The following is a 6,026-nucleotide window of genomic DNA, read 5'->3' as shown; positions in this document are numbered from 1 at the left end:
AATCATTTGGAGGTAGGTGTCCTAGTTTTAATTTTTTTTTATTTTCTTTTGTTATTATCTTCTTCTACTCCTTTCTTTCATTAGAATGTTTATTTGGTCAGTTTTGTTCTATGATTTTTTTAGTTTTTTTTATTCTCGAATTAATAGATTATTTGTTGATTTCATTTGGTTTTTGTTTTGTTGATCAGTAGTTTAAACTCGCATAATAGTAGTTCTTGAATTGATTCATGCTAATTTCGATGAAAGATTGAAATTGTTTCATTTTTTTTCCAGTATTGAGAGCTATTAGGCAGTCTGCTGGTAGATTTTGTTTGTATAAAGATTGAATAGCCTTAAATGATGTGAATTGGGTTCAGCATTGGTCCATGAATTTCAAATTTAAAAGCAGAAACTTTAAGATAACAGTGGGAATTATTTAAGTGTTTACCTACTTAGGAAGATTCCATAATGGTAGGGTTTAGTATTTGCACTACTGAACTAATAAAAGAAAAAGGTACTAAGTAGTGAATGAATTAAAAAATGAAATGGGGACTGGTAATGGCTGGCTTAATGCCATTTTAGGAGCTGGAAATCAGAGAACATGGGGGTGTGATTAAAAGGCTAAAAATACAGGTGTAAAAGGATATACAGTATGGAAAAGGGAGGGACAAGATTAAAAGAAGACAGAACCAAGAATATAGGCTGAAGTTTTTAAGAGTTGAGAGGAAGACATAGAGGGAATACACTAAAAATACAGACAAGAGTCTAGGAATATACCTCTTAGAAAACACAAGAGACTGGAAGATAACTTCATAGATAAAATACCTTCAGAAGATACAAAAGGCTACAAACTTCTTATTTCTTTTATTTTTCCGATTTTCTCAATCTCAAATTGGCTGAAGCAATCTCTGAATCATTGAGGAACTTGTTTTCTTTTGAAAAGTCTGGGTTGAATTCTACAATAGAGTTACTGTTTCATTGGTTTATGAGTTGATTTCATTGGGATTTTGAGTTGAATCTGGGCTGTTCTTTTGCTGTTGTTGATTTGTGCGCTTAATATTGCTGATTCCTCACTCTTCCCTTTGCCTTTTCAATTCCAGGTACTTTCTTAGCCTTGAGTAGTAAGTGATTGTAGAAACATGTAAATTCAAGGATTGGTTGAATACATGCTGCTTTGAGCTTAACTCCTTTTGATCCCCCTGTTACTTTAGTGTTCTGCAATAGATATGTAATTTTACCTGTTGTTCAAGTTATTCATCCACACATTTAAGGCTATGTATAATCAATAGCCATAGGCATAAGCAGCTGGATATGTATGCTTTAAATGTCCTTTGGAACGATTCTTTGAAACTCATGAAAAACCAGAACTTAACCTACTGGGAATTATCATAGTCAGGTTTATTCAATTCAGCATAGTTGTGTTAAAATGATTCAGTATTTATCTAGGAATATGTTTGGTTGCTTGAATACATGGTTTAAGTCCTACAAGTTTGTTCACGTGAGGTTTAAGTAAGGTTTAAACATCGATTTTGCAAGTTAACTTAAGGCCTTAGAAGATTAAGGTTGTATTCTGTATAGTTCTTCAAAGAACTGGATCCTTAATTTTTTCTTCCTTCGAAATCATGGCATTGTTTGTATGTTGGTAATTTTGAGACTAGCTACTTGGATTCATTCTGAATTTGTTTGCTGTATAGCCTTCACCTGAGCACGATACGGACTCGATGTTGAGTCTCCTTGATAGTGGTTCTGAGGCTTTAGGGAATTTGGGCCTTCTGCTTGGGCTCAACTTGGGCCCATGGCCTTTAAAATTAATGGGAAATGAACGTGGTAGGCCTTGCCACATGTGCTTTTTATTTGCTTCAAAACAGGGCTCTTCGCTGTTAGTCGGGGCTGGTCTAATTCTGCTTTAAGACTGGCCCAGTTCCCTAATATTACAAATTAATTGTGGTTAGTTTTCTTTAAAATGGGTTGTCATACCAGTTGAATAAATAACTATGACCCTTTAACTTGGTGGTTGTTATGTGATGGTGATTTGTAGAAGCCTTGCAAGCTCTTTACTTAAGTAATTGGGTTTTAAGAGTAAATTAGTGGAGGTGTGCTACATCGGACAACAACAATAGTTTATGTCCCTCCAAATTTAACTTAGATTTTTTTAGAGTAAATCGAGATGTGCCATGTTGAACAAAAGGATAATTGTGTGGCCCTCGTATTAACTTTATAACCTAGATATTAAGAATAATTAATATTCGTAGAAAAGCCTTTAGGGCCGTTTAAAACACAATTGTGGTTATGAATACGTCCGCGTAACATAATTGCGATTCTAAAAACAAAATCGGAGTATGCGTTCGCGCAACTTCGGCCCAAACTTTCATAGTAATAATAAAGCGTTATTAATTGTGGACACGTTCGCGTGATATGATTTTTGACGCGCCAAACAAGCGGGTATACGTACGCGTAACCCGTTCCAAGATAATTTTTCTTAATTAATAGCGATAAAATAAGTAAATGAACATAGGTTCCAAAATCAGTAATTAAATAATTTTATAAGCCAAGTATGATCAAAGCGACCGTGCTAGAACCACGAAACTCGGGAGTGCCTAACACCTTCTCCCGGGTTAATAGAATTCCTTACCCGGATTTCTGTGATCGCAGACGTAAATAGAGTCAATCTTTTCCTCGATTCGGGATTTGACCCGGTGACTTGGGACACCATAAATCTCCCAAGTGGCGACTCTGAATTTTTAATAAATAAATAATCCCGTTTCGATTGTCCTTTAAATTGGAAAAACTCCCTTATACTCCTTCCGGGGGTGTAGGAAAAAGGAGGTGTGACAATACATATCAAAAAATAGAAGATTGAATATACTGATTTTGTGAAAGTTATTGTGATTTTTGATCTTGATGTGCAGACTAACATTGTCTTATTATTGGTTAATATGTCATTGACTTATACAGAAGAATTATTGAAACCAAAATCCTCTCAGGAAATATTCACAACCATACAAACGTAAAGGGATGAAATACAACAGAGCAAACACATGCTTATTTTGACGCCCATGAAGTGTTCGAAAAAAGATTCTATAGGTTGACCTTCCCCGTAGAATCATGAAATGCTGCTATTTACTCAACAAATGCCGGTTTGAAATCTTTTTGAAATACCAACTATGCCTTCTTGAATATATTTGTAATGTTAAATTTTAGACTCTTTCAATTTAACACTCTTAAACAGGAAATTATAGAAACTAATATGTTGTGATCGTTCACTTCTACAATCAACATTTACAGTTTCACTTTCACTTCGGGCCATTAACTTTTCCTTTTTGGATAATAGATATTACTCAGACCAACAAAAAGGCGTGAAAGATTCAGATTCAGCTTTCTCCATTGGTATTTGAGGTACACTTCAAAGATTCTTAACTACTATGATCATTTTCACGCAATCGATGCAGAGGGTGTAAAGATTCTGAAATACTACAATTTTTACAAAATTGATATCTAAGGGTGTCTGATATGGAATGCAAAGAGCGTTGTTTTGCTGATATTTTAATTAATTGTGAACAAAGTTCGACAACAATATCCACAGAAGTTGATCATAATATAGTGATATGGAGTTTAGACTATATAAGTTTTCCTATGCAGTGTTAGATATTGGTATTGGATAGTGCTTCAACTTAAGGGTGTTAAACGGCCCAGGTTGACCCGGTTCCAGACCGGCCCAGACCGGTAGAACTCGGAACCGGCCCGGACCGGTAAGAGGGGGCTGGGCTGGGCTGGATAGGGGGGTTGGGGGGTTGGTCCGGTTTAGTTCTTTGAAACGGGTAGCCGGCCCGGTTGAACCCGGAAGAGTGAACAGTAACTCTTACCGGGTTAACCGGCCAGGTTCAAACGGCTACTTTTTTTTTGTTTTTTTTTAATTTTCGAAATCTGTGGGCCCCACAGACCGTTGGCAACGGTCAGACATCCATATTGGTCCGTTGGCTAATGGAAATATTGCATAAATAGCCCCCTTTTTTTTTTTTTAATTTTTAGCCCTTTTTCAATTTACAAAACTAACCTTCTCTAAAACTATAAATACCCCCTCCCCCTCTTCTTCATTTCTTCACTTAATACTCATTTCTCAATCTCAATTTCTCTCATTCTCCAATTTGCAAAACTTCAAGTCTCAATCTCAAATTCTCAATTCTCAAATCTCAAGTTAAATCATGCCTCGTGCTCTAGAGTGCGCTCATATGTTTGACAATACTTTGAGGTGGTAGAAGAAAATGAAGAAGGTCAGAAATTTAAGTGCAAGAACTGTGGTCAAGTCTTAAAATTTCGTTCAGAGTGTGGCACAGGCAGTTTATGGAGGCATATAAAGTATTGTCTTGAGCGTCCTCCGAAAATTCGTATTTAAGATTTTTCGACAATTTGTGTTATTTTAAAATTATTAGACGTATTTATGCTTAATGTTTTAGTTTGTTAGATTAATTTGAAGTATTATTAATTTATTATGCATGAAAATTTAGTTTTACTATTTTTTGTTAATTTACTTTTTAAATGCAAACTTTAATTTTGAATTTTGAAATAAATGTAGTACTTGCAATTTATAAGTGCAATTTTTTCCCATCTTCCTTGTATTCTTTAAATTAATACAAAGTATTAATATAATTTACAATAGTTATACAAAACACAAAAAAAAAAAAAAAATTAAAAATTACACTAAACCCGGTCCGGCCCGGCCCCTCAATCGGTAACCCTTACGGTTCAATTTTTACCCGGATGAACCTGAACCCGTTAAACCCGTTAAGAACCAACCCGGAACCGGTCCGGACCGTAACCCGTACGGGTCCAAAAAATAGCGGCCCGGCCCGATCCGGCCCACCCGTTAAACACCTTTACTTCAACTTCCTGTTACTTTTTAGTTTCATTATGAAGTACAAGAATGTTGTTTTACTGATATTTAAAATGGTAACAATGTTTGACAACACTATCTATAAAAGTTAATTATAGTATAGTGATATGGAGCTTAGACTTGATTGAAAGAAGCTTCCTTAACGAGAAATTGATAAACAAAAATAGTTATGGTTTATTAACTTGGGAATGAATGAGTTAACAATAAAAACTTATCTTTAATAGTTTTTTGTCGTTTTTCTTTGTAGACATTGCTTCTCCTATTGTTTACATACAAACCCGGTTCTCTCCTCTTCACCAATTATCACCTCTGCATCTATTTTAGTAACCCTATTCAGAAAATGAAGCGGAATATCAAATTTCAAGTCACTATTTGTTTGTTTTATATCTTCGGTTTGTTGAATCAGTGTTGCGTTGCGGTAAAGAGATGTAAACAATCGGATCTATGTTGTGTGACGACCCAAAGGGGTCATCACATGTATTCCTACTTCCTCTGTACTTCTGAGGCCCTGGAAACCTCACTTGGGGATTGCCTCGACTTGTGTGCGCAGTCCGGGCGCGTAACCGGAAAGTTTACATGTGAATTTGTGAGAAAAATAATAAAATTTGATGTTTTAAATTGATCGAGTTTGACTTTGGTCAACGTTTTGGACAAACGGACCCGGACTCGTGGTGCGACAGTCCCGGAGGGTCCGTAGGAAACTTTGGGACTTGGGTGTGTGCCCGGAACCAAATTCCGAGGTTCCAAGTGAATTATTGTGTGAAATTATTTTCTGAAAATAATTAAAGAATTTGAAAGTGTTATTTGTTTAGAAGACTGTGCTGTTGGGCTCGTATTTTGGTTCCGACGCCCGGCACAAGTCTTAAATATGATTTAAGCAATTGCTGTAAAGTTTGGTTAGATTTGGACGTCGTTTGACGTGTTTTGGACAAAACCTCTAAACTTGATGTCTTATGAAAATTGGGAGGAAATCATGGGTCTTGAGGCCTAATTTGATGATTTTGATGTTGTTTTGGTGATTGTATCGCACGGATGAGTTCGTAGGATGTTATTGAGTTAGTCTGTATGCTTAGTTTGGAGCCCCGAGGGCTCGGGTGAGTTTTGAGTAGGTCCCGGGAGGCCTTAGGCTTAAAGTAACAGATGTTGTAGTGTTACA

The 6,026-nt window shown here is 36.1% G+C and overlaps 1 long non-coding RNA gene across 1 annotated transcript; it reads left to right on the top strand.

The window, feature by feature from the left end:
- Nucleotides 1-6: 6 nt before the first annotated feature.
- LOC109221118 lies at nt 7-4,039 on the top strand. The gene is made up of 3 exons (XR_002067199.1): nt 7-1,079; nt 2,964-3,116; nt 3,311-4,039. It is a non-coding gene; the product is annotated as an uncharacterized LOC109221118 (long non-coding RNA).
- The last annotated feature ends 1,987 nt before the right edge of the window (nt 4,040-6,026 follow it).

This window comes from Nicotiana attenuata, unplaced genomic scaffold (assembly GCF_001879085.1).
Source record: "Nicotiana attenuata strain UT unplaced genomic scaffold, NIATTr2, whole genome shotgun sequence".
Lineage (NCBI taxonomy): Eukaryota > Viridiplantae > Streptophyta > Magnoliopsida > Solanales > Solanaceae > Nicotiana > Nicotiana attenuata.
Note: the sequence above shows the minus strand (reverse complement) of the source record. Positions and strands in the feature narration are given on the sequence as shown.